The sequence below is a fragment of the Crassostrea angulata genome, chromosome 9 (assembly GCF_025612915.1).
Source record: "Crassostrea angulata isolate pt1a10 chromosome 9, ASM2561291v2, whole genome shotgun sequence".
Lineage (NCBI taxonomy): Eukaryota > Metazoa > Mollusca > Bivalvia > Ostreida > Ostreidae > Magallana > Magallana angulata.
In genome coordinates this window covers 2,133,998-2,159,658 of record NC_069119.1, presented here as the reverse complement: position 1 = coordinate 2,159,658, position 25,661 = coordinate 2,133,998, and the positions used below count along the sequence as shown (strand labels likewise).

Here is a 25,661-nt window from a genome sequence, read left to right as displayed (position 1 = left end):
GCGATTTCACAATTTTTTGTGCTATAGTAATCTATTATCATTTCCAATAAACCCTGAAAATTTGAATAAAATCTAATGACAAACAAGCGAGATATTACAGTTTAATGAAACGTCTAGAAGAAAAAGAAGAAGAAAAATAATAATGAAGAATTTCCAACAGAATCAGTACAAGGTCTTCCGTTGGAAACGGAAGACCTTAATAATACGGTGTTCAGGATGTTAAATAACTAATAGGATTTTCGAGTTCATTAAACGGCATTATACTTAAAATTCACGAAAGATCGACTGCTCTAATCGAAATATCTGTGTCCCGATTTGTCTGTAACTATTTCAACATCCGGTTATCAACTCCATCGCTTGGTTTGGGCTAGTGTTGCTAAGTTTGTGTTTCTTCTGTCCATTTTCAAAGGTAATTCCATTGACTGCAAATCAGTTTCATTTTAAATTTATACGTCTATATATTCTTTAATAACTTCCAAGTGAAAAGCTAGGTAATGAAAAAAACCCAACATTTATTCTTGGACCGAATTTTCTCGAAATAGTGAGACCATAGATTTAAACTGTTTTAATATGCTATGATGTTTAACAGAAGTTTAAACATTATATGTAATCTTTGTGATTGCATAAACCGAAAATTTATCCCTTTATTAGTGGATCATATAACATTGGTACATACAACACAGTTCAGTATTGATAAATATTTACAACCTGTCAGATTTTAAAGAGTTTTATAATAAGCAGAGCAATACTTATTTTGAATTAGTTATAACTTTTAAACATAATTTACATAGTTTTCATGACATATTTTTAGGCAAATTAAAGGATGACAGAGCATACCTCTGATGCTGACACTTTTCATTTGAAAAAAAAGCATTTTTGGAAGACATTACCAACATCTGTGGATTATAATTCAAAGCAAGAGAAAATCTAGAGTCATTAAACTAATGCAAACATGAATAAATCAGTCTCGAGTAACTTATCATTGAGAATCTGATTTATTTGCTTGGATTGGTTTAGTTAACGTCACCCCATACTGTCTGCACTGTGAGTACGGGTATTTTAATAGATTGGTAAAATATTTTAGTAATTTTATATTATGAACAAATGGGATAAAATACCCCATGCATATGTGGGATAATAAATCCCATGAAATCTATTTTATGGGATTAAAAACCCTAAACTGTTATTTAAGAAAAAAGTGGGTTTTTAAACCCCACATTATTTTCATGGGGTTTTCTGCCCCATGGGGTTTATTGCAAAACCCCATGGGGTTTGCATGGGGTTTTCTGTGGGGTATTTTTTCCAAACTTAAATCCCATGGGGTTGGAACTTTTAAGTTCAAATATCTAAAAAACTATCTAAAAATGTTTCAATTTTTTTTCCATAAATCTATTTAGAATAAAAAAACCCACCATTTGGTACTAAACTTTGGTCAATAGTGTGTATGGAAAGGGGTGCACAACGCCGGAAAAATGTCCATTCCGAAGTTGTCCGTCCCACTGTTTTACTCATCACAATCTGTCGTGTGTATAGTCTGAGTATATCTTACTTCTACTTTGTTAGTTTCATGGCTTTTCTTAATCTCTAAAAAACAAAAGAACCGTCTGTAGAAATGGACACGAACAACTACACGAAAGACTATCGGCGCGTGGATCTGTAGAACAATTCAGCGATTCTATACATGCGGGATTTTCACATATTAACTTGCGATAAAAATATCATTTACCGGGTACATTATTAATGTACCTCAAAAAATGATTAATTAAATCATAAATAGTTGAATGAGATAACAAGTACATGTAAGCACAAACACAGCTCTTTTAAAATTTATTTTCAATCTTATATGTGTGATGTGAAATAGCGTCGAAATTTTAACCGTCGAGATCAATCTATATGTACATCGTCCTCTGTGCAAACTTTAAGTCATTGTGTTGAAATCGTTGTGAAAACCATGAGTCTAAAATAAATGAATTCAATTCATACAAATAAAAATCTAATAATTCCAAATGATTTGCACACAATCACATACACCCTCAGAGAGAGAGAGAGAGAGAGAGAGAGAGAGAGAGAGAGAGAGAGAGAGAGAGAGAACTTGTGTGTTGATAATAATACTTAAATTAAAAAAATTTTCACTGAACTTTATTATTTAAAATTTCGCTTTAGGTTTCTATAGTTGGTCATTTGAGCGGGATTTTATCCCAGGACTCCACGTGCTTCGCCTGTCAATCAGTTTAAGTATAACAGTACAGATCACACCACGCGCCGCGTGCTACTTGGCTCCTCCTATAATGGCTAGAAGAAAATTATCGAATAAAACGTTTTTGTTTTATGTTTTCTTAAATCCCTATTGATAAGAGTGTTCCTATTTTAAATTATTCAACAATAATTTCTCTCCGATTTCATGATTATAATTCATGTACTGGCGATCAGAGTCGTTTTCCCGTTGTCGTATTATATTTGTTACTAGATAAATTCTTATATTTTTATCACTTTTAACATTCATTTGTTGATTACCGGGTATTTTTTCGTGTCCTGTTTACAACAAGTATGTGTGTAAAAAGGTAAATAAAATATAAACAGGTTAGTCAGCATTTGTAAAACGTCAGCTAAATCGCATGCATACAGTGAAGAGCGGACACTTGTTCAACAGAATGATAAATATCGCCATTATATAAATAAAAGTTATTGACTTGTTGTGTATATCCAGTTGTGTACATATCGTATGAAATATGTTACATGAACATGTATAGTTTAACGGAAAAACAAAAACTAATAGTCTTATTTTGACTATACACGCGATCTTAGTTCAGATAAGAGAGGCGATGACGGGTTAGATGTAGGTATGATCTATGTATACAAACAAGTGCAGAAAATCATAGAATTAATATTTAAATGAATAAAATTTCGTGTCAAAATACTATATAACAGTTGATTTCAAGATTTCTTATCTATCAATTAATTTTACATCGTCTATTCACTAAGGCAATCGGCGATCGGCAATAGTACTACAGTAGTACGCAATAAAGAATGATCATACGAATTATGAATAATAAAAACTAGCCGAGAATCAAGACAACGATAAAGGAAACTAAACTAAAAAAATATCGGAATAAAGTCGGGGCAATTTGTTATAGCAATTTTAAATGGATTAGAAGTATTTAATGACTTCAACTCAAGTACATGTATAGAAATAAAAACTCAAGATGCTTTGTAAAATTATCGACAGCTCGCTGAATTAACAAAAATATATCGGATTAAAGTCAAACAGTTCTTTTAATCTCTCTGAATGATAACATTAATCTAAATTAAATACTAATAATAACAGACTGATCAACATTAAAATTACCCCCGCTTCCCAGTTGTCACTGAGTACACGATTCACGCAACGTATCAGAAACGGGGGAACGGATGGACTTCCTGATTTTAAATAGATCGATTGAAATTCTTTTGTAATATATCATATAAAAAAAGAAAAATTCTTGTCATAATTACCACCTTGCTGAAGTAGATCGGGCAAAAACTAAACAAAATTATATGAAGAAAAATCAAAGGTTCAGGCCACGCCTACCTCATTAATAAAGCGCGCAAACCGTTCACAAAGCGTGCAGCTTTTTTTAGCAAAGCGTACCGTGCAAGAAGCGAACCGTTCCGTTCACAAAGCGTACCGTACCGTTCACAAAGCGAACCGTACCGTTCACAAAACGAACCGTACCGTTCACAAAGCGAACCGTACCGTTCATAAAGCGTAACGAACCGAACCGTGCAACTGGTGTAGTAGCACGTTTTAGGGTCTGTAGTATGCTGATTTGAATTTTATCTAGGTCACCCAGATGATCTATTACAATCGTCTGTCGCCACGCGTTACGCAATTTTGGCAGAGTTCCATGTATGAGGTTATACAAATTTTAAAAAATGTTAAGATATAATTTTCTTTGACTTTTAATGTTTTACAGTAATTTTTGAAATTCTGTTATTCTGAGTTACAAGTGAAAGTCAATGTCTATCACATTTTTGAAGGAAATAGAGTAAAATAGAATATGTCAGGGTTGTCCCTCATCTCTTGCCATTTTTGAAGGATTAAAGTTAATTCTTTCGAGATCATCTTTACATCACATAAACAAGTCGCACCACAACGCACCTGTAATTTCCATCTGTCCCACGGTTTGGTAGTAATTCTCATATTTAGTTTTTAGTCTGCGCGTATTGTTTCTCAAAATCAAGAAGTTAAAATTTGTGATTGATTTGAGTTTGGGCATTTAATTTCTAGTAGTCCTTGCATTGGTACTAAACTAATTAGTAACCTTGCTGACTGGCGAATCTTGAATCGATGGAGGTAGACTCTTGTGTAGCTGAGGTCTGTAAAACCGATCTGTTCTTCAAGCTGCATGGCCTTACAGAATACAGAAGGATCTCGTCGTTGATGGCTGCATAGTGTGCTGACATATCCGAGAACCAGAGGTAGAGGGCGTCATTCAGCTGTTGATGCTTTGTGTTGCGTGACATCGTTGTATCTTTGGAATCTGCAGAAACAACAAGACAAAATGGAATTAATAGTTAACAAATTTCCATTTTAACATTTTGTTCGCAGTACAATAAATATAATGTTTTTAACCTTTTTAAAAATACAGTTTCATCAGACAGGACGCATTTTATTAAACACAAGACAGTTATTTTATGCATATTATACATGTACATTGTACTTTATCGTCTTACATGGACTTTTGACGAAATGAGTTATGAATTCGTGGAGGCTTAAATGGTCTTTAATTTCAGATGAGGACACCAAACTGTATTTGCCTTTCTTCTCAATGCCACAACAGGAGGTTTCCTTTTGGATTTATCTCGACTTCAAGTTTAGATGGAGCTGTCCGAACTTCCACTGGTTTTGGAATCCTGTTTATGAGAGCTCTGTAGCCAGATAAAAAAATTTACCTTGTTTAAAACTGAACAATTATCAGTTGATATCAATTTAAAATTAACCACGAATATCTTTTTAAAATCGGTAATTTTAAGATTAACTCTATGTATATATAAGTTAATGATTTAACATATTACAATCGTTTGACGCCGCGCGTTACGCAATTTGGCCAGAGTTGTATGTATATGGTTATGAACATATTTTAAAAACGTAACGATATAATTTTCTTGACTTTTAATGTGATATTTAAACTAAAAGAACTGTCGACCTTCTCGGGAGACTTTCCAAGACATCTAAAGCCTTGGTGATTCAGCGAAATGTTTATGTTTTTGATTAATTATCAGACGAAAAGGTTAGCAAACAGGTGTTGAAGCAAAACCTGATGATATTGGATGTTGTTCGTCGGTCACGTTTTTTTTATATCAATAATGCTTTTATTAAAATTTTTAAAATACTATTGGTCACTAAAATTCAAAGTGGATGAGGGCTCATCATGATTGAATTTTTAAAATTAAGTATAAAATCGCAAACAAATATCGATGTCATGAAAAACACAGATAAACGCTTTGACCAACTGCCCTACACTATTTTTCCAGTAATATGTCAAAAGGAAAATAATTTAAACAGTTATTTTAATAGCTTATTTAATCACAATGAGCATGTACATTTCATTTTATATAATAATAATAATAACTAGACACGATCTCGTTGCAAGCAACGAGGAGGTCTTCCGTCCGATTTTTAGAAGAAAATATGACGTCATCGACTTTGATTTTCGACAACAAAACATGATATGGAAAAAGGAGTGAAGTACTAATGCTTCATTGCATCGCTTTTCATAAGTTCTATTACATTGCTTTTTTAAATGCTTGCATTTTCTCCAATTAAGTTTTAAAAGATTAATTTTGTTTACATCTGGTCCCTAAAAACCCTAATTTGGTAACGCAAGAGAAAATCATTATATCGTAAGGATATAGAAACGTATTATACCTAATCTAGCCTTAATAACCTTTCACAAAGTGTTTAAAAATTCGTTACCGTTCTGGAGATATATGAGAAACAAGGTTTAAGGGGCCGATCCATTATCTCCTTATAGGGGCCGTTTGGCGAAATTTTGAAGATTGCATATGGTTACGAACATCTTTTTGAACAACTTTTCTTCTGTATTGCATTACAAAATATTTTTTCTTTCTGAGATATGGGTGATCGAAATTTTGGACTTTTGGCCCCTAAAAACCCTTAATTACGTTATACATGACAAAATCGTTACATTGCTTGGATACATAACTGTGAGATAAACATATTTGCTTTTATAACATTACACAAAATATCTCTTAGTAAAGGGCTACAGATTAAAGACTTTAGAGCCCTTTGGTTCCCCAATTTTAGGGGCCAGCCCCTTTTTCTTGATATCAAATGAAAGGTCATTTAATTCTAAACAAATTTTGCTCAACAAGTGTTTAGAAATTTGTTACTATTCTGGAGATATATGAGAAACAAGGTTTTAGGGGCCGATCCCTTATCTCCTTATAGGGGCCGTTTAACAACATTTTGAAGGTTGCATATTGTTAAGAACATTAATTTGAACAACTTTTCTTCTGTGTTTTATAACAAAATATTTTTCCTTTCTGAGATATGGGTGATCGAAATTTTTGACTTTTGGCCCCTAAAAACCCTTAATTACGTAATACATGACAAAATCGTTACATTGCTTGGATACATAACTGTGAGATGAACATATTTGCTTCTATAACATTTCACAAAATATCTCTCAGTAAAGGACTACAGTTTAAAGACTTAAGAGCCCTTTGGTTCCCTAATTTTAGGGGCCAGTCCCTTTTTCTTGATATCAAATGAAAGGTCTTGTAAATATAAACTTTTTTTGCTTAACATGTGTTAACAAAATATTTTTCAGAAAAGAGATAAACTAAGAAAACCATGAAAAATTACGACCTTTTTTTAATCTCAATTTTCGGGACAAGGCGAGCTTAAACGCCTTTTGGGCATGACAAATATGAATGCCAAATTGCACATCTACAACCACTTGTCTACAATCCCTGAAAGTTTGAACTCAATATCTTTTACCGTTTCGGAGGAGATCCCTGGACAAGCCGACCCTCTGAAAATCGCTAAAACGTCATTTTCTCAAGAACGGAAATGACGTCATCAAAATAAAAAAATGTATATTAAGTTCGGATTAATATCTATTAGATCTGAAAGTTTCACGAAAATCGGCTCAGCCATTTCCGAGAAATCGCCTGCACAAATTTTGTAAGAAAAAAAAAAATAATAATAGGGAAAAAGAAACCGAACGAAAACAATAAGGTCTTCCGTTGGAAAACGGAAGACCTTAATAATTGCAAGTTTTTATATAGGGCTTTTAAAATTGGCGAACCATTCTCAAAGCGCTTTACAATTATTCTGATTTACAATCATTTTCCGCTTCGCACTGGAAAATTGAATGCAATGTCTTAATTGATAGACATTCATAAGAATGATATCAAATAATTATGCAACCTTTTGATAAAAATCATTCAAAAATATAAATAAATGTTACAAACTACAAGTTTGTGTCCAATATATACAATATTTAATCGAAAAAATAATACAGTAAAACTCTGTTATAGCGAAGTCCTAGGGGCCGATAGATTTACTTTGTTATATCCGTAATTCGCTATATCCGTATAACGAATTCGTAATAATAACTATAGCAAATTCACTATATACATGAATTCTTAGACCAGACTATATTTTTTGCTAATTGAGGCTTAGAATAAAAATACATTACTTTGATACCTTTAATAATTGGTCGAAAAATTATTGTAAAATAAATTCATTCAAACTATCAAACTATGTTAAAGGGTAGTGCAAACTTTTTTAAACTGTAAAGGCATTCGTAATTAAAGTGTTAACTTTCGTTATAATTCACCTCTACGGGACTCAGAATCAGTTCGCTATATCCGTAAATTCGTTATATCCGAATTCGTTATAACCGTAAAAATTTGCAAGGATTTGTTAAGAATTTTACCAGGGAATAAAAAAGACTTCCCTAAGTCCGAGAATTCGCTATATCCGTGTTTGTATTAAACGAGTTTTACTGTAGTATTTAGCCGTTCCATTCCGCTTTCCGTTCCGCAACACCCCTGTTTTATCAAGCACATGCACATCATCGGTTATGACATATATCCGTATTAGCCTTAATTTATTACATAAAATTAAAATAAATATACAGTGATAATTTCGATAATTAACCAGTTTTTAGACTGCCAATTTATTTTTCCCTTGTTGAAGCATTTACAAAATTTCTATGTTTCACGGAATAAGCCGCTTCTCTCTCTCTCTCTATCTCGCTTTTTATTTATAGAATACGTAAATAATATCGAGACAGTCTTTCCATTGTATGTATGTTTTAATTAAACAAACTCTTTTTTTAGTTCTCCTTCGGTGAAGAAGGACATTCGTTATATGTTTCATAGTTAAAAGCTCCTCTCTTTCTCTCTCTCCCATGGTTTACGAAATATAATATGCAATCTTTCTTTCAAGGGTAAATTATGTTATAGACAACAAAAATACTATTTCGATTTTAAAATTAAAAGGTTTTTTTATGTATACAACATATATGCACGTGTATAATTTCAATGGTTGCGTCCATCTCATTGTTGTTCATTTCTGAAAAATAGATAAAAAAAAATGCAAATGAACCAAATCATATGTATAGTGAATGTAGAAAATAATATAATTTCCACGTATATTTTTATAATTTGTACTTCTTATCAAGTGGATTAAATGTCTGGGGTCTGCCGTCCAGCCATTCATACCTTCTGGTGAACTAGCCTTTCATATCTTCTGGTGAACACATTCCAAGAGTAGGAATGTAGATTCTTTCTTTTTCTTGTAGAATGAAGGAACTTTAAATGTGCCTCATTCCAGATTCATTGTTAAAAAGGCACACGAGTAAAACCTTTTCTATCAACACCCTTGGGTTTATCCCTTTTACGTAGGCAAACGTACATATTATTTTTTGCCAATGTCGAAGAGGCCTGGTCCAAAACAGCCGCCGAATGGATAGTAGCCATAACCAATTATATCTTATATATCCATCCAAAGACGGTAAATTCTGCTATTTCGCGAAAACATTTTGTGAAGAGGAATGTATTTGCTTTTTAGAGTTTCGTGTAATATTGGATAGTGTTGCATAATAAATTAACCTTTATGTTGTTTTTTTTCTTTAGTGCAATAAAATAACATGTGGTATTTAATGAAAACTGCTTTATTGTCTGTATTCATGATATATACTAGACTTTGACCCGTGCACGAACGGGTTGACATTGCATATGATAACTGGCATTTACAAAAAAGATATATCGAAACACCGTATATTATTGACATTTGCATAACCAAACTTGAAGCCTACAATAATGTTTAGGCTATTAATTTCACCACACTCTGCTGAGTTGGAATAATCTAACTGCCTCGGGAAAGGCCATCACCACAGTTGAAATGCCTCCCATATTCCCGTAATGTAGCAGAAAATTGCAGAATCGCTCCAAAACGATTTTGGAGAAAAAAAAGACAAAGATAACATCAGTGTTAAGCTAGGACAAACGGATGATATAAGATAAAATTTAATACTACTGCCTTTAGAATTTATGTCAATATAAAAAAAAAACCTCTATATGCCATTTAATTTGATATATAAATTTAGAAATGTACCATTATATTTAAAAGTGATAAAAAATACACAATCATTTAAAATTTTAAAAACTATGTTAAATAATATTTTCAAGTTTGAAAACAGTTGTGAAGTCAAATATCATTGTTTGTAATTTACATAATTTATGAAAAAAAAAAAAACTTACAAAAATGTCAGCAGTAGATGGCCCAGGTCCTTAGTCCTAAGAAATACGTCTGAACGTCTCCAGGACAAGGGAATAAAGGCGCTGATGAGTGTTCACTGTAATTGAGCTCTATTGATAAGTGGCACCGAGCCCGACGTAAATACCACATTCCCCCAAATCATGTAGGAAAAATTATCATATATAATGCGAATAAATTATGGTATGAGTTTTCCAAAATGAACTCTTCAGAAAAAGAGGTTGAAAAATACATCAATTGTACGGGGAGCATGGTACGCGTGGATTGTCAACGTTAGACCAAAAGTAAGTAAGAAAAACATTATATACAATTAAGCTATGTAAATATATACATTTCAATTCACAGTGCTGAAAAGATGTGTAAACATCTCGAACAGACACTGCCATTATTTTTTATATGACAATGAAACTATAGATGTAAATACATAATAGTTCAAAAATCGTATAAACGGCATACAATTATACAAAGATGTGTAAACATCATAGTATATAGGAGGCATAAAATCAAGAGGCCTATAAATATACAAGTAAATAAATAGTCTGTACTCTATACATTATAAACTTGTTGCAGATTTTGATGAGAATAGTTGGCGGAATGTTAAAAATACTTGAGCAGCCAAAGATAAAATAACCAAAGGCCCATGGGGCAATAAATACGGACTATCTGATTCCGAAAGAAGTCATGCCTTTGTCAACAGACTATTGTTTACAATTATTTCTCAAAAATATACATGTATTTAAATATTCAGAAATAATTTACACTGTTAATAAAGTGTGAAATTCTTAACAGATTTTAAGATTTCAACCGTATCAAATATCTATATACATAATTTTCATAAAACCAGTCTTTCAGAAAAGTACTCATCAGCATAAAAATACTGTTATGAAAGATTAACTACAATGATCCTTCAAGTATGACTATCCTGGACATCGGACATTTCTCCCCCCTCTTGTTTGGTATACCCCTGCTACATTATTATCTAAACTGTCGTCTGTTTTGCAGAGATCTGAAGTGGGGGGTTGTCCGGGAGAGGTCGGAACTACAACACAGTGAATCTTATCACGGTGTTTTAGCCATTCATAATGTAACACATCATCTCGAAGAAGAAGCCTATTTTTACAGAACCACAACGTTTTTGATTCAGGGCTTGTTAACGTAATTTCAAGATCAGATGGTTCAACTTGGTTTTTAAGCCAGTGAATAACTTGCCCAATATTTGTGCCATCCTTTTGTTGTTGATTGTTTGAATTGTATTCAGACTTGATGGAGAGAGGAAATACATCGTCAACATCATGCTGAAACCTGGACCATTGTTTTTGAGCCCGTGTACAATAGTGATAACCACCATGAGGAAGATTTTCTGGCGAGTTTCCAGCTTCATAACATGAACACTCTGAAAGAGTTTCAGGAATTCTAGAAAGGGCATTTGCATTTAACTGAGAAGAGCCACCCAAACCTTTTAAAGAAATATCTTGCGGAGAAGCAGTGATGGTTGTAACCGTTTTGTTAGCTGGAAATATACCTTCGTTGACCAAAGTCATCATAGCTGCTGTGTCAACAACTGCTGTAGTTTGATGGCCTTAAACAACAAAAAGGATTCTCCAGTGTTAAACCTTTTGAATTTGCATTTTGATTGATTTTTGGATTCTGACCTTTATCTAAGTTAACCAGTCTACGGTCAGCTAGGCTGGTTGAAATTAGTTTAAATTTTGCAATAGTGTTGATGAGTTTGTTTGTTCTGTGGAGTTATTTACATTGGGTCTAAAGGGACTACCAGCAAGAAATCTTACATTTGCTCTGAAAGCAGAAAGTGACTTGTTCAATGTGTTATGCGAGTCCTGTCTATCAAAGTGTCTGTAGGGACTAGAAGGTCGGGACCTTGATGGAAACTGTGGTGACATGTTTGAAGCCCTACTGTTTGAAAAATGTTCATCAATTGTTTGTTTCATGCCAAATACCATGTCCGTCAATTTTGAAATGTTTTGTTCTAATTGGTCAATATTTTTCTGTTGTTTTGAGGCCTCAATTTCTAAGCTTTCATCACTTGTATTATGCTCTGACATGTCACAAGAAACATTTAAATTTCTTTCTTTTTTTCAGGAAAACTGACTAATATCAATGCCTCATGCACACATTTTCAGAACATCAAAGGTACAATTATTTGAGTTGTAATGAATTATACCCACATTCAAAACAGCATTTCTCAATGTCTATTTCCTGGAAGTCTTTAAGACACCCCACTCTACTTCAATTAATAGCGAGCGCAGTTCGCCGGCGCGCAGCGCCGGCTAGCGAAGCGAGCTCTAAGAACCAGTGTGCGCGGGAAAAAGAACCAGCAAAACCTATAGTTCATCAAACAAACTTTTTTGTCTACGTCTCAAAATGCTCTCTAATTTTTTCACTCGTGGTGCTATGCCAAAAATGGCTGACTTTTAACTTGTAATTTACGATGTCTTAAGGAACACGTTTAGAGTACCGCACAAGCTTTGGAGGGACCACAGAAACTTGTTAAATGCTTCCATACCTTCGTATTGAGTCGAGATACGTAAACAAAGACGAAACAAGTTATGGATGACGTCACAGTGCCCTCGCGCTATATTTCCCGCAATAAATAAGAGGTGGATCATTATTCGGCACCTCTCTGGCAATATTCCATTCACTTAGGAAGAATACTATTCTCGTCGATTTCAAATTAAAAAGAATAAATTTAATCTTGCTTCTTTTAATTGTATTTTGTAATAATATATAAATATTATATATTTAACAATTTTATTTCGACACAGTAGTTCTTTCACTAATGAAATCGCAGGTCGTTCCGGGTCGTCTGCTGTGTTTGTCAACACATCGCCGAAGAAAAGCCGGTTGGTAAGAACGAGCACAGGGTAGCAAATTTAACATATAGAACTTTGTTTAATTATACAGTTTAATCATTTATTGCATTAGAGAGGTTGATTTAGGTTTGATTATCGGTAGAAAAACAAGTGGCCTACATTTATAATCATGCACTGCCAAGATATTAACTTGACTGAAGGAAACAACAGGTGGGTTCTTGGTGTCCAAAACGTACCTGGCGATGGGAACTGCTTTTTCCATTGTCTGAGTTTATCGATGCATGACAACTTTAGTATGTCAGATAATTATAGAAACGAAATTTGTGGTTATATACTTAGAAACTGGGAGTTTTTCAGTGACAATATTGAACTTGGACAATATTCACCCCTTTCTTATTTCAACAGCATGATTCTTGGAAAAGAATATGCTTCCTTGTGCGAAATAGAAGTCGCTTCAAAGTTGTTCTGTAGGGAAATCAATGTTTGGCTTGAATGCATAAATCAAAATGGTTACATTTCTTACGTTCGATCAAATTTTAAACCTGACAATTTGAATCACCCCCCTTTACATCTTCTCTTGAAAAACCAGCATTATCAGTTCCTGATACCAAAGTTTTATTATCAGACTCAAACTGATAAACATTATTAAAGCCCAGTTTTAGTGAAAAAAGTTAATTTGAAAGACTCAATGTGTCAAAACCAGTCTGCAACAAAACAAAATGATGATGAGAATTTAAATACTAATGAAAGTGCATTAGCCAAAGACCGAACTTTTTCAGAGCACAATTATGCTTCTACACAAATTATACATAATGAAACTCAATCAGAAAAACAAAATGAACATGTTCACTCTTCTCATTCTGGTAGACGTAACTTCAGAGCACAGAGAAGAAATGCTTCAAAAAACAAAAACAAAAATTTAAATGCTCTCGAAAGTACATTGGCCACAAACAACAATTGTTCAAGTCAATCATGTGTATGCCAATCTAAATCTAATCAAAAACCAAAGCATAATGTTCATGAATCACAAAATCAAAATGGTAATGTAAATATTTCAGTTTCATGATGTTATTGTCAATGGCCTCTCCGATGAACAATGTGCAGAAAAACTTTCTATTTGGGCAGCAAAAAACTTCGGCCTAACTGCTTCTCATCCCGCTGGTAAAGATGAATTGGGTAATCAAAATAAAAAAATGGGCCCCCACCAAAAGGTTCCGCTCCCCCTCCTCCAGAGGAAGACAACCCTTTGTACAAACTTCTCATGGATGTCAGTCAGACTCAAGAAACCCTACTGGAAGACCACTTAATGTTATCCAATCGTTTTAATTTACATCGCTGTTCTGATTATTATTTACGTTCTTCAAAATCAAATTCAACTTCAAACTTGAAAAAGTGCAGGATGGAATTTCCTAAGCCTACTCGATCTTCACCAGCCATAGTTAAAGACCGAAATGGTTCACTACGTTTGGAAATGGAGAGAGATCACCCTGTTTTAGTTCAACATTCAAAATTTCACACGCACGGCTGGAGAGCTAATGGAGATATATCCCTCATCCTTTCCAAAGGTGGTTCTGCCAATCCATCAGTTGATGATATCCTTGCAACCGAAAAATATATCACAGGTTACGCCTGTAAAGGCAATGAGCCAACTTGTGCCATTTCTGATCTTTTTTCTGATATGGTGAACTGTGCTGATGATTCACCTAGTAAATCTGCAGGTTCTCTCTGTACTAAACTTTTAATGAATACAGTCAAAAGAGATATTTTCTCTGTTCGAGCCTGTTATGAGCGTCATCCATCCCTTTGTTTCGTTCCAGTCATTCTTTTCAAAATGTCAGTTTAACAGGTTGCAGGGTGCTCCAACAATCTGCAATAAACACAGTAACAAAATGTACAGTAGTGGATAAATATTTATCCAGACATGATGATGACAATAGCTCGTTACAACAATATATTTGTAGAAATATGCAAAGTGCCAGTGATTTCTGCACAAACTCAAGCTACATGTCCATTCGATGAACAATATTGCAGAACATCTCTTTTACTTCATTGGCCAAATTGGAGAACAACTCTTGACATAAAGTCTGATGATGCCTCTTGGACAGAGATTCTGATAGATGCCCCAATTTTGTTTAAGCCGATATAGAACGAGCAAAATTTAAGCAATGTGAAAATTTTGAAAATTCATCCCAAGAAAATCCCCCTGAGAATAACTATATTGACCAGCAAGAGTGGATGGAAGCAATTCGCCCAAATTGAAATTTTGATTATGTTGTTCAAGATTTTAATTGTGATGATGGTGGACCTGAACATGACTGGGCTGAGACGTCTATCCAATATCCTGAAGACCTTGGTGAAGAATGGTGGAACGAATTGGAGAGTGCTGCCAGTTCAAACCAAAATTTGGACATTCCTGATGTAGACCTTACTAAAATGAACAAAGATCAACTTTTAGCATTTAATATTGTTTTGGATACTCTGTTTAAGTTTACAAATAAAGATGATGATTATAAGCCTTTGAGAATGATAGTTTCTGGTACAGCTGGTTCTGGGAAATCTTTTCTTATTAAATGCCTTGTCAAAGCAATTCGCCTATTCTTTAAATCTAATAAATCAGTTCAAATTTTGTGTCCAACAGGCAACATTGCAAATTTAATTTCAGGTGTTACATTACATAGTTTTCTTAAAGTACCAACACAATATCGTGGAAAAGATATGTCTGCACCAGATGGATCACTGGGAGAAAACACTCCAGGACAACTGTTCTAACCTCCATGCAATTTTAGTGGATGAAAGATCCTTAATTGGTTCCACCACACTTGGATGGATGGAATTTCATAGCAGATGTGAAACAGGCATATCTGACAAGTCATGGGGTGGAATTCCAGTAGTGGTCTTTCTTGGGGATGATGTTCAACTTCCTCCTGTTCTCGATCTCCCTGTTTACATTACTCCTAAAAATAAATCTCCAGCATCAATGCATGGCCATTTAGTCTGGAAAGATTTTAATACAGCTGTTTCTTTAAAAACAATAATTCGACAAGGAGAGCAAAAAAGAGAGCTTAGGGATCTTCTTACTAATCTGAGAACATACACGGCATCACCATCTCAAGGCAAATGGTTACAGCAATTTCAGTGGGACAATTTAAAAAAGACAAATGGAGATTTATTGCTATCCAGACTGTCTACTAATGGACTTTTTGTTTTCCCTACCCATAAAGAAGAATGGGCTCACAATAAATCTAAATTATTAGAGGTGAACAAATCTTTTACTGTTGCCCAAGTAAAAGCTGTTTCAAAGGGTCCCCATTCTTTAATTGGAGAATGTGATAAAGCTAGAGGTCTTTTAAATACAGTTTACGCAGGACAGATAAGGCAACACATCGTTTTGATATGCTAATGAAGGGATAATGAGTTTTGACGTCATAATATACGCCCCGCCTCTGTATTACCATATATAGAACATATACCGAAAACAGCAATGTAAGCATAAAATACGGCTGATTATACTTCATAAGCAAAATATAACTACGAATCACTCATGCGTGTTTTTATAAGTTTACAACAATCAGAATATACGAAGAATTTCCATAACGCATCTGTCGTATGGGTGTGAATCTGCGTCCCAAAAGCGCTCGTCAGACGATCGTGTAGCTGGTATTCCCGATGATGGCGATCTTTTGATGATTTATCAGGTATGTAGAATAGATAAACAGTGTATTTGTAATATACCAGATAGCTCAATAACTATTTTATTGTGGTTTTATACTGTTGATGCATTTCTGATCGACTTAATGTGTTGTTTCGTTCAAAACATGAGGAGAGACTGCATTGTTTACATTTAGGCCTATACAATGTACATTGTACATGTAGCTTTATTGCTAGTCCGTTAAATTGTTGATCATTTTCACCAATCGACACGAATCAGTTCATAGTACTTGTACTGACAATATTTAGCTTTACACAGCTGTTTGTTTTTATTTCAATTTGTAAGTAAACAATACAAAGACTGTGTGAAAACAGCTGATTTGATTTTCTGAAAATCAGTACAGTGCAGGTAATTGATGAAGAGCTGATCAATAACACCTTTCTACTGTGTTCAAAATTCTTCCATGACAGTTCATTTATATTTTTTACACATTCATCCAGTTGATATATTAAGATGTTTATGCACATTAATTCTTAATTATTACTAGTTTGTTTTTAGAACTCAGTATATTACTACCATAACACTGTTTGAAATCTTGTCACCTGGGTTCATACTTATGATGCTGTACTATTGGTAATAAAAAAAACCAAATAATAATAAACAAATGACTGCATGTCTCCATCTGATTTTCTCTAAATGAGGAATCTACATTCATGGTCATATATGGTATTGTTTGTGTAAAATGTGCATATGTAACTTTCAAATAAAATTTGAAGTGTTGTTCATTTTACCCATCCATGCATAATATATGTAGACCTTTCACAAAAATGTTCAAATTACTGTTGACATGTCCTTATATGCATGTAAATTAAGTTAATGACTAAACTTTCAGTTCTGCTTTTGTTATAAAAATGTGTTGTGATTGAAAGCCTGTATATAAGACGTGTTTTGAAAAAGAAAGAAAGAAAATGTTTTAGGAAAACTATTTGTCGAACACAGTTTGTGTAATAGTTTCAAAAGTTCTTTAAAAAATGAGATGTTTAATGGCGAGTTAAATTTTCAAAGGGTAGCAAGCATTGTTATAAACAGTATGTACTAATGATTCATATCAGGAATTGTATTTTTTTAAAACCGAACCCGCGTACAAAACACGTAACCTTTTCTATTGGATAACTTCTTATTTAAATCTTTATAAATTTTTGAAGACTATGTGCAAGTTGTAGAATTATTACGTGCTGACAAAATTTAGTAATTAGTCAAGATTGATGGCTTCCCTGAACTTTCCTACAGGGTGTCCGATATTATTTAATGATACGAGTAGACTTGGACAATCAAAATAATATATAATCAGTTAAAGAAAAAGATCAGCGGGAGAATTTATGCAAAAGCGAGCATCTAAATTTTACACCAGATGGTGCTATTTCATAGAGACACCGCTATGTAACGTGAATTAAATAACCTTATTAACAGAAATGAATATTACTTCTCTCGACAATGTAATAATATGCAAAATCGTTATTTTTATGTCAGTGGGTTGACTAAATAAATTGAAAAAAAAATTCAATTGCGCTCGCGTAAATTGGAATTCTGGGAAGGAATTAGACAGTCCGTGTTAGAGAAATTTGAAGAAGTTATGAAACTGGTCAGTTTCTAGATCAAACTGCGCATTGATGTATTAAAGGACTATCATGGGTATCGGCTGTACCCTCGGTCCGGAATTTGTATGTGCAGTCATACATTGTATGTACATCGATACACCTTTACCTCCCCACCTACAGCCATACAAATTAGGGTGCAACCTTCATATACACATGCATAGTATTATAGTTCTGGAAACTATTTATCTTGATTTTAATATATTGGGTATTCATTGTTCAGCTAAAATTAGTATTCCACTGGCTGTAGCTAACCTTGTAAGTAAATTAAGTTGCATTACAACCTCATAATACACAACGTCAATTAAAAGTTGTTTTTTTAAATCAATTTTCATACAATTAGCAATAAATAAAATCCCCAATAACGCACATCTATCTCACTTAAGTGTAAATTTGAGAAGCGCATATATATCTGGGAGGCAGATATGTCGCTATATTATAGTCTGCAAGTCAAGTGAATTATCATGGTCTTTAAAAGAAATAAGAAATCTGTGGACACTTGCAGTACTTTGATGATTTCTATGGCGATCGACTGCATTGCATAATGTAGTCGTATTTCCCAAGAACAAAATTTCCTTTGACTTCAAACTTTTGATTATAATACATGATGAATTATTCTGTTCATAACTATAGAAGTTTAGCGTGTTTAACAGGATAATTTATTAGCCACATTCTCAGGTTACGACTTCACATCTTTAATGTGAAGATGATTGACTTCGAATAATAGTCTTATTGTTTATAAAAGCACCCTTCCAACTGTTACTTAATTACATATGTTCTGAGAATCTACGGTCGCACGTGGCGATTGAATTAACACAGAATAACAGAATTAACAAACGGGTGGGAAAATGAAACACGTTGAGGAGAAAATGTTACACATAAGAAAAAGTCACCAAAAATGATTTTCGACAGTTCTGGGGATCTTTTCGGCAATTTAAAAAAAATCCAGCGCGAGCACTTGTCAGCGGGGCGGGAGGAGGAGGGACGCAGCAATGGGTTCGCTTCCACACTGAAACGAACAACCATGTAGAAAAGACTACAGAGTGATTAATATGTGACCGATAGAACCTATTCTTAAGTTGTTTAAAACTCATGTGAATATTCTTTAAAATAATAATCAAATGCCTCAATTCAGGACAATTCAGGACATTATTTTATCGTGCTAGCGCCTACCGCAAACATGTAACATGGAACTTTGATTATAATTTGATTTAATTTTTAAACTACCTTGTACGCTATCGTATAATTAAATCAATGCTTAATCAACTGTACAAGTAAAATAAATTTATCTTTTCATCTTAAACGGTAACCTATATAATAGTTGAAAACACAATAAAATATAGTTCTGTCCGTGCAAAATATGAAACATGAACGCGTGATAAGGTACGTATAGAAGAACACGAGCCGACCGCGGATCACTTATGCATTCGCGCTGGATCTCCTCGGCCATGTGCGAGGGATGATCATCATTTAGTATTTGTGTGTGTGTGTGGAGGGGGGGGGGGGGGGGGTTAAGATATACAAACCAACCATTAATTTATGTCTGACGATGTTTCCGATTTGGAGTAATATCGTTCATTAATATTCACTTGCACTCAAATTTTAAATAAAATAAATACAAGATGGACAAACTTTTATAACATAAATTTAAAACAGTTCTTGAATTTACGGCTATATAAACTCAAACACGTTCATATTCATCTAAGTGTGCGTCGCGGTGTGCGAAACTTGTGTATTAGATAACCGCTAACCGCTAGGTAGTGCAGCCGTGGCTGATCTCCTCGGCCGTGGATGAAGGATAGATTACGTAAAGGTACAACGCACAGACACGCACAGCTCAGAACCCAGGAAGATTTGAAAAGTTTGCAGTATAATGACCATATTCTATCAAATAGAAGTTCTTTATTTTAAACTTGAAACCCACAATTGATCTATGTCTGATATTGCTTTAGATTAAAAATGACATAGCTTTTATTAATTAACTGAACGATTTCTGAAATGACACCTAATCGTTTAGTCCATAAGCTTTTATGTTTAATCAAAACTAAAACAATTCTTGAGTTTGCGGCTAAATAAACTCATATTTGAGAGACGCAACTCTCGTGTATTAAATAACCGCTGACCGCTAGCTAGGTAGCCCAGCCGTCACGACCATGGTTACCGATTTTCTCGGCCGCGGGCGAGGGAGGGTTTCGTTAACTCGGCCAAATTGCCGCGGGTACTGGTCAACACGTATTACTTTTTACCGTCATATTATGCAATACCCGAACACAAAAACAGTTTTATGAGATCAATAAAGTCACAAACAACATTTTTTGCAGGGAGGCCCATATCGAAAAATTTACCGTTTTAGAGTTATGAGGCCAAGACTTTCAAGGGATCTAGACCCCTCATTTTAGGGGCTAGCCCCTTTTTTATGGTATCAAATGAAAGCTCTTCATATTCTGCACAACTTTTGTTCTATATGTGACTAGAAAAAAATTACAACTAAAAAGTTATTGAGCAAAGACATAAGCAAAATTTAACATTTTTTGAAACATACATTTCGATCTAATTTTTTAAGAAGTAAACGTGGGTTAATCAAACATGTAAAACTAGGAGGACAACGTTCAATATGACTACATTAAAGATTTGTAAATTAAAACTTCTTGCTACGGATCAACTCGGAGCCTTTGCAGGTACACGAGACCCACTAAAAACATATTCAAAGGGGAATAACTCAAAACCGGAATTAGCGATTTCACAATTTTTTGTGCTATAGTAAGCTATTGTCATTTCCAATAAACCCTGAAAATTTGAATAAAATCTGATGACAAACAAGCGAGATATTACAGTTTAAAGAAACGTCTAGAAGAAAAATAATAATGAAGAATTTCCAACAGAATCAGTACAAGGTCTTCCGTTGGAAACGGAAGACCTTAATAACATACATGTATAAGTTCAATAATTTATCATTGAAATAATGACCAATCTGATTATTCTATGAGACAATTCAATTAGAAAAAGTATTTTCAAGTACGAATGGTTTCATTTAATGTTTTAAAATGATTGATATAAACTTATGTTATTTATAAATCTACAATTTTGAATATTGCTCATCAACAAATCAACAATACATGGTATGTTTTAATTCACGCTGACTGCACCAGCATTATATAATATCAATCAATCAAATCAGTTGTGTGTGTGTGTGTGTGCGAGAGAGAGAGAGAGAGAGAGAGAGAGAGAGAGAGAGAGAGAGAGAGGTGCATTTTAAAGGTCAGGCCGGGTAAAATAAAGGGGTGCAATTAAACTAATATCATGCACATATCAGGGGTGAGGATGCCAATAATTTAAAATCGATCAAACTGAAAAGCTGTATTTGAATTTGTGCAAAATTAAATGCACATCTAAACATAATGAAATGTTTATTAAGATAAATAAATTCCATTGACTATCAAATTGTAGAAAATCCACCATTTCAGTCTTTCAGCCATTTTGATAACAAGTTAAACTTACTGAAATATATATAATTTTCATTTTAGCTGGTACCTGCTTTGTCTTGATACAGTATTTACATAAATGATGTTCTTATTGGTGATCATTTACCCGCACCCTTATCCTGGTGTCATATACAAGATGAAATGATGGAAAGAAAAACCTGAACTTTAGGAACAGGAAGACTGTGTTTTTGAAGAGAGAAGAGGACCAGAACTAAGAAGTCATACAATAAACACATTGACATCATAAAAAGAAATTGCAATTTTGAGTTTGCATGCATAGGTCAGGTTTAAATGTTGTCACATAATTTTTTTTCAGAAAGTCCCTTTATCTTCTTGAATTAATAAAACAAATGAACCAAATATAATTGTTTCTATATATATAATTTTTTTTGAGAAGTGGAAAGGGGATGGTATGTAAATGGGCGGGAGAGAGAGTCTCTCACATAGGAAAATTCAGACTTATATAAATTCAATATATTGATGTGAACCAAAAATGGCTTTTGATCGCCTTGTTGCAGGATTTACACACTCTCTTTCCTTTCTCGGTAATGAGAAATGAGCGTTTAATATTTATTTTGTGAATGAATAGATATGCTAATCATCCCCCTCTCCTTAATCTTAATCATTCTGCATGTGTTGAATAAAAATAAAAGTCAATTTTAATGAGTGTTTAAATTACAAGTGTAACATGTGTAATACAAAGGTGAATACTGTTGATTGCTTATGGGGGATGGGAAAAGGCCTCATACATGGGCAGATCTGGGTATATCCCTCTAACTATTTCTAGAATCGGTAGGACAACAAAGTAGTGCCTTTAAGCAAAATAGTCCCTATACTTGCAGAGTGTATATACATTTATTGGGACATTTTGAATCAGAATGCTTGACACAGGTCAGAAAAGAGGATTTTCAATTTTAAAAACAAGTGTCAAAATTGAATTATCATTTGAAGAAAAGAATTGAAATTGTTTGATGTACACCCTTTCCAAAACTGAGAAATTCCCTACTTTTACTTTCATTTTCAGAGTTTTTCAATACAGACGCATTTTGCCGAAAAACGAATCTGACTTCAAACCACGAAATTTTAACAGGAAAGAGACAATTTGATGAGCTTTCATTCAAGAGGTCCCTCGTTGCTGAACAAAAATTAGGGCCGGAGCTATGAACCCTAACGTTAACATTACCGCCTATGGCAAATGCATTAGTGGACTATACCCATATTGAGCTCCATGCTGGTAAGGCATATTTCTTGTTTATTTGCAATTATTATGATAAACGTGCATTTTTTTTGGTACATCTTCTCATTTCTGTGAATAAACTAAATTTCCAACAAGTTCAACAAGTTTAATCATTTTAATAACACATCTTCTAAGAAAATATCCATCACAACACCCCCCCCCCCCCCCCCCCCGGGGATTTAAAAAACAAAACAATTTAAATTTAAGAAATTGTTATTTTAACTTCAATAAAATTTATTTTGAGTTTTGATATAAAAAACTGAAAATGTATGTGTGTTTCTAATTATATATGAGTTTAGAAGACATTTTTATAAATTTAGAGACCAAATATCACTTCGGGTTTTTAGTGCGATCATTTCAAGCGAGCAAAAGTGAAAGTAGAAAAGCAGGAAGTTTCCGGTGAGTAAAAATACTTCATTCTAGCAGTGTCCAGCTATTTAAGATTAGTTTGCAGTGTAAGGAAATTGTATTAGTGTCCATTAGGTTCCAATTCTATATTTATGATGATAGATTTGCATTGAATTTGAGTAAATTAATTTGTCATGCATGTGACATGACTATGTACCGAAGATGTAGGTATGCACTAGTTCTTTAACATGTAGAAGCCTACCATGTTGGTTAGTACTTAATCTACAAAACCTATCTTTGTTTATCATAATAAAAATTGAATGAAATTATCAGTAATCATTTTTAGTAGAAATTTTCTAGTATTCATTTATTAATACTATTGAAAAAATAGATCAATATGTTGGGGTGGGGGTTGATGTTGAATGTTGTTGTTGTTGTTGTTGGGGGGGTGTCGGTCTTTAGGTTGTATAGATGTGTTGTGCATGAAGATATAGTTATTGTTGCCTATCTGTTCTCTCTTTCTGTATCTTCCCCCTCTCTCTAATTCTCTCTGTCTCTCTCTCTCTCTGTCTCTCTCTCTCTCCTCTCTCTCTCTCTCTCTCTCTCTCTCTCTCTCTCTCTCTCTCTCTCTCTCTCTCTCTCTCTCTCTCTCCATATGGTTGCTTTTGACATGGAATTGCAAATGTTGGGGATAGTGTCTTTTAATAATGTAGAATTTAATTCAAAACATTTCATTTTAGATAACATGTAAATTGAAATGGAACTTCTTCACAGAAAAAAACACAACAATGAGCCACACTTGATGTAAGTAATTTTTTTTTTGTAACTACACTCGTCCAAGTTTAAAAGTTTAAGGAACCTGTAAAAACTATATACCATGGTCTGTATTTTACATGCAGATAATTTAGAATATTAGATACTGGGAAACTTTACATTAATTGATTATGCATATTTCACAGATTTAGTGTAGGGTAGATCTTGTTCTTCTGGATTTTGAACTTTAGTTAAATGTAGACTCTCCTTCACAGGATATGTCTTTTGATAATTTTTGTTAAATTTGTTACCATGGTAACAATATACAGGAGTAAAAGAAAAAATCCTTATTAGCAATTTTCTTTTCCCTATGACATATATCTAATGAGTTAAGTCATGGTGCATTTGTTCCGAAATTAGGCTTAAATAAAAGTTCAGCAAATGTTTCACTTATGTGAGTAAAAACAACTCATCACTATGACGTCATATGACGTCATAGGTGAGGTAATCTCAAGCTAGCAACAAAATGGAGCAAAAACTGAATTGAGGGCCTCACATTATAGAGTCATATAACTTTATTATTTATAAACCAATACCTACATGTAATACATTGATGGATAAGGAAATACCTATACTTTTCTATTTTACCTTTTTCGTGGTGTTTGAAAACAATTCTTTTTCGTAACTAAAGAAAAACTCATGATTTTTACGACAAAAATTTTATAAAATCAAACATAATTGAGCTTTTTCATGAGAATATGAAAAAAATAAATTTGGTAAAATAATGAATGTTTATGTTTTACATGTATTTTAATCCTTGAAATTAAAGTTTCCTCAATTTATGCAATTTGAAGAGCATCGAGTGCCAATGAGCTATATGTTGTTTAGGTAAATTATAACAGGACTGTTTCTTCTGATTTCATGCATGTGAATCAATGCTGCAAAATCCATAATTATGTATTGAATTTTTCCAAATTTGGAATCATGGTTCTGTATAGTGTCTAGAGTGAATATATAAGCTACGAATTGTAAAAAACCACAATGACTGTTTTATATTGGGTATATCCCTCTAACTATTTTTAGAATCGGTAGGACAACAAAGTAGTGCCTTTAAGAAAAATAGTCCCTATACTTGCAGAGTGTATATACATTTATTGGGACATTTTGAATCAGAATGCTTGACACAGGTCAGAAAAGAGGATTTTCAATTTTAAAAACAAGTGTCAAAATTGAATTATCATTTGAAGAAAAGAATTGAAATTGTTTGATGTACACCCTTTCCAAAACTGAGAAATTCCCTACTTTTACTTTCATTTTCAGAGTTTTTCAATACAGATGCATTTTGCCGAAAAACGAATCTGACTTCAAACCACGAAATTTTAACAGGAAAGAGACAATTTGATGAGCTTTCATTCAAGAGGTCCCTCGTTGCTGAACGAAAATTAGGGCCGGAGCTATGAACCCTAACGTTAACATTACCGCCTATGGAAAATGCATAAGTGGACTATACCCATCTACATGTATAGTCCCCGTGGCAAATTCTAATTTAATTCACAATTTACATAATAAAACACCATGCTACCTGGCCCCTGGCAAACAGAATCAAGTCACCCTGTTGAACTCCCTCCCCAGAATAATATTAACAGACCCAAGCAGTGCTATAGAATATGCAGTCATTGGGCAAAGGCTGCACATAAATAATGAAAAAATACTCCATATCTTATTTTTTAATATATATTATGAGAACAATTTAGTTAGTATATTCATATCAGGGGCTTCATTTGTCTCTGTGGACATCTAATCCCTCAAATAACTGTGTACAATTAGCTCTTATATAGTTTTCTCCCATTACTTAAAAAATAATAAGAAACCAATAACTCCGCGAATGCGGTTAACCACGAAAACTGATACAC

General features: G+C 33.6%; 1 long non-coding RNA gene across 1 annotated transcript; it reads left to right on the top strand.

Moving 5' to 3' along the window:
• Window positions 1-203: 203 nt before the first annotated feature.
• LOC128162408 (uncharacterized) lies at window positions 204-25,256 on the top strand. Its single transcript, XR_008240655.1, has 4 exons — window positions 204-1,044; window positions 22,435-22,644; window positions 23,736-23,799; window positions 25,069-25,256. It is a non-coding gene; the product is annotated as an uncharacterized LOC128162408 (long non-coding RNA).
• Window positions 25,257-25,661: the final 405 nt, after the last annotated feature.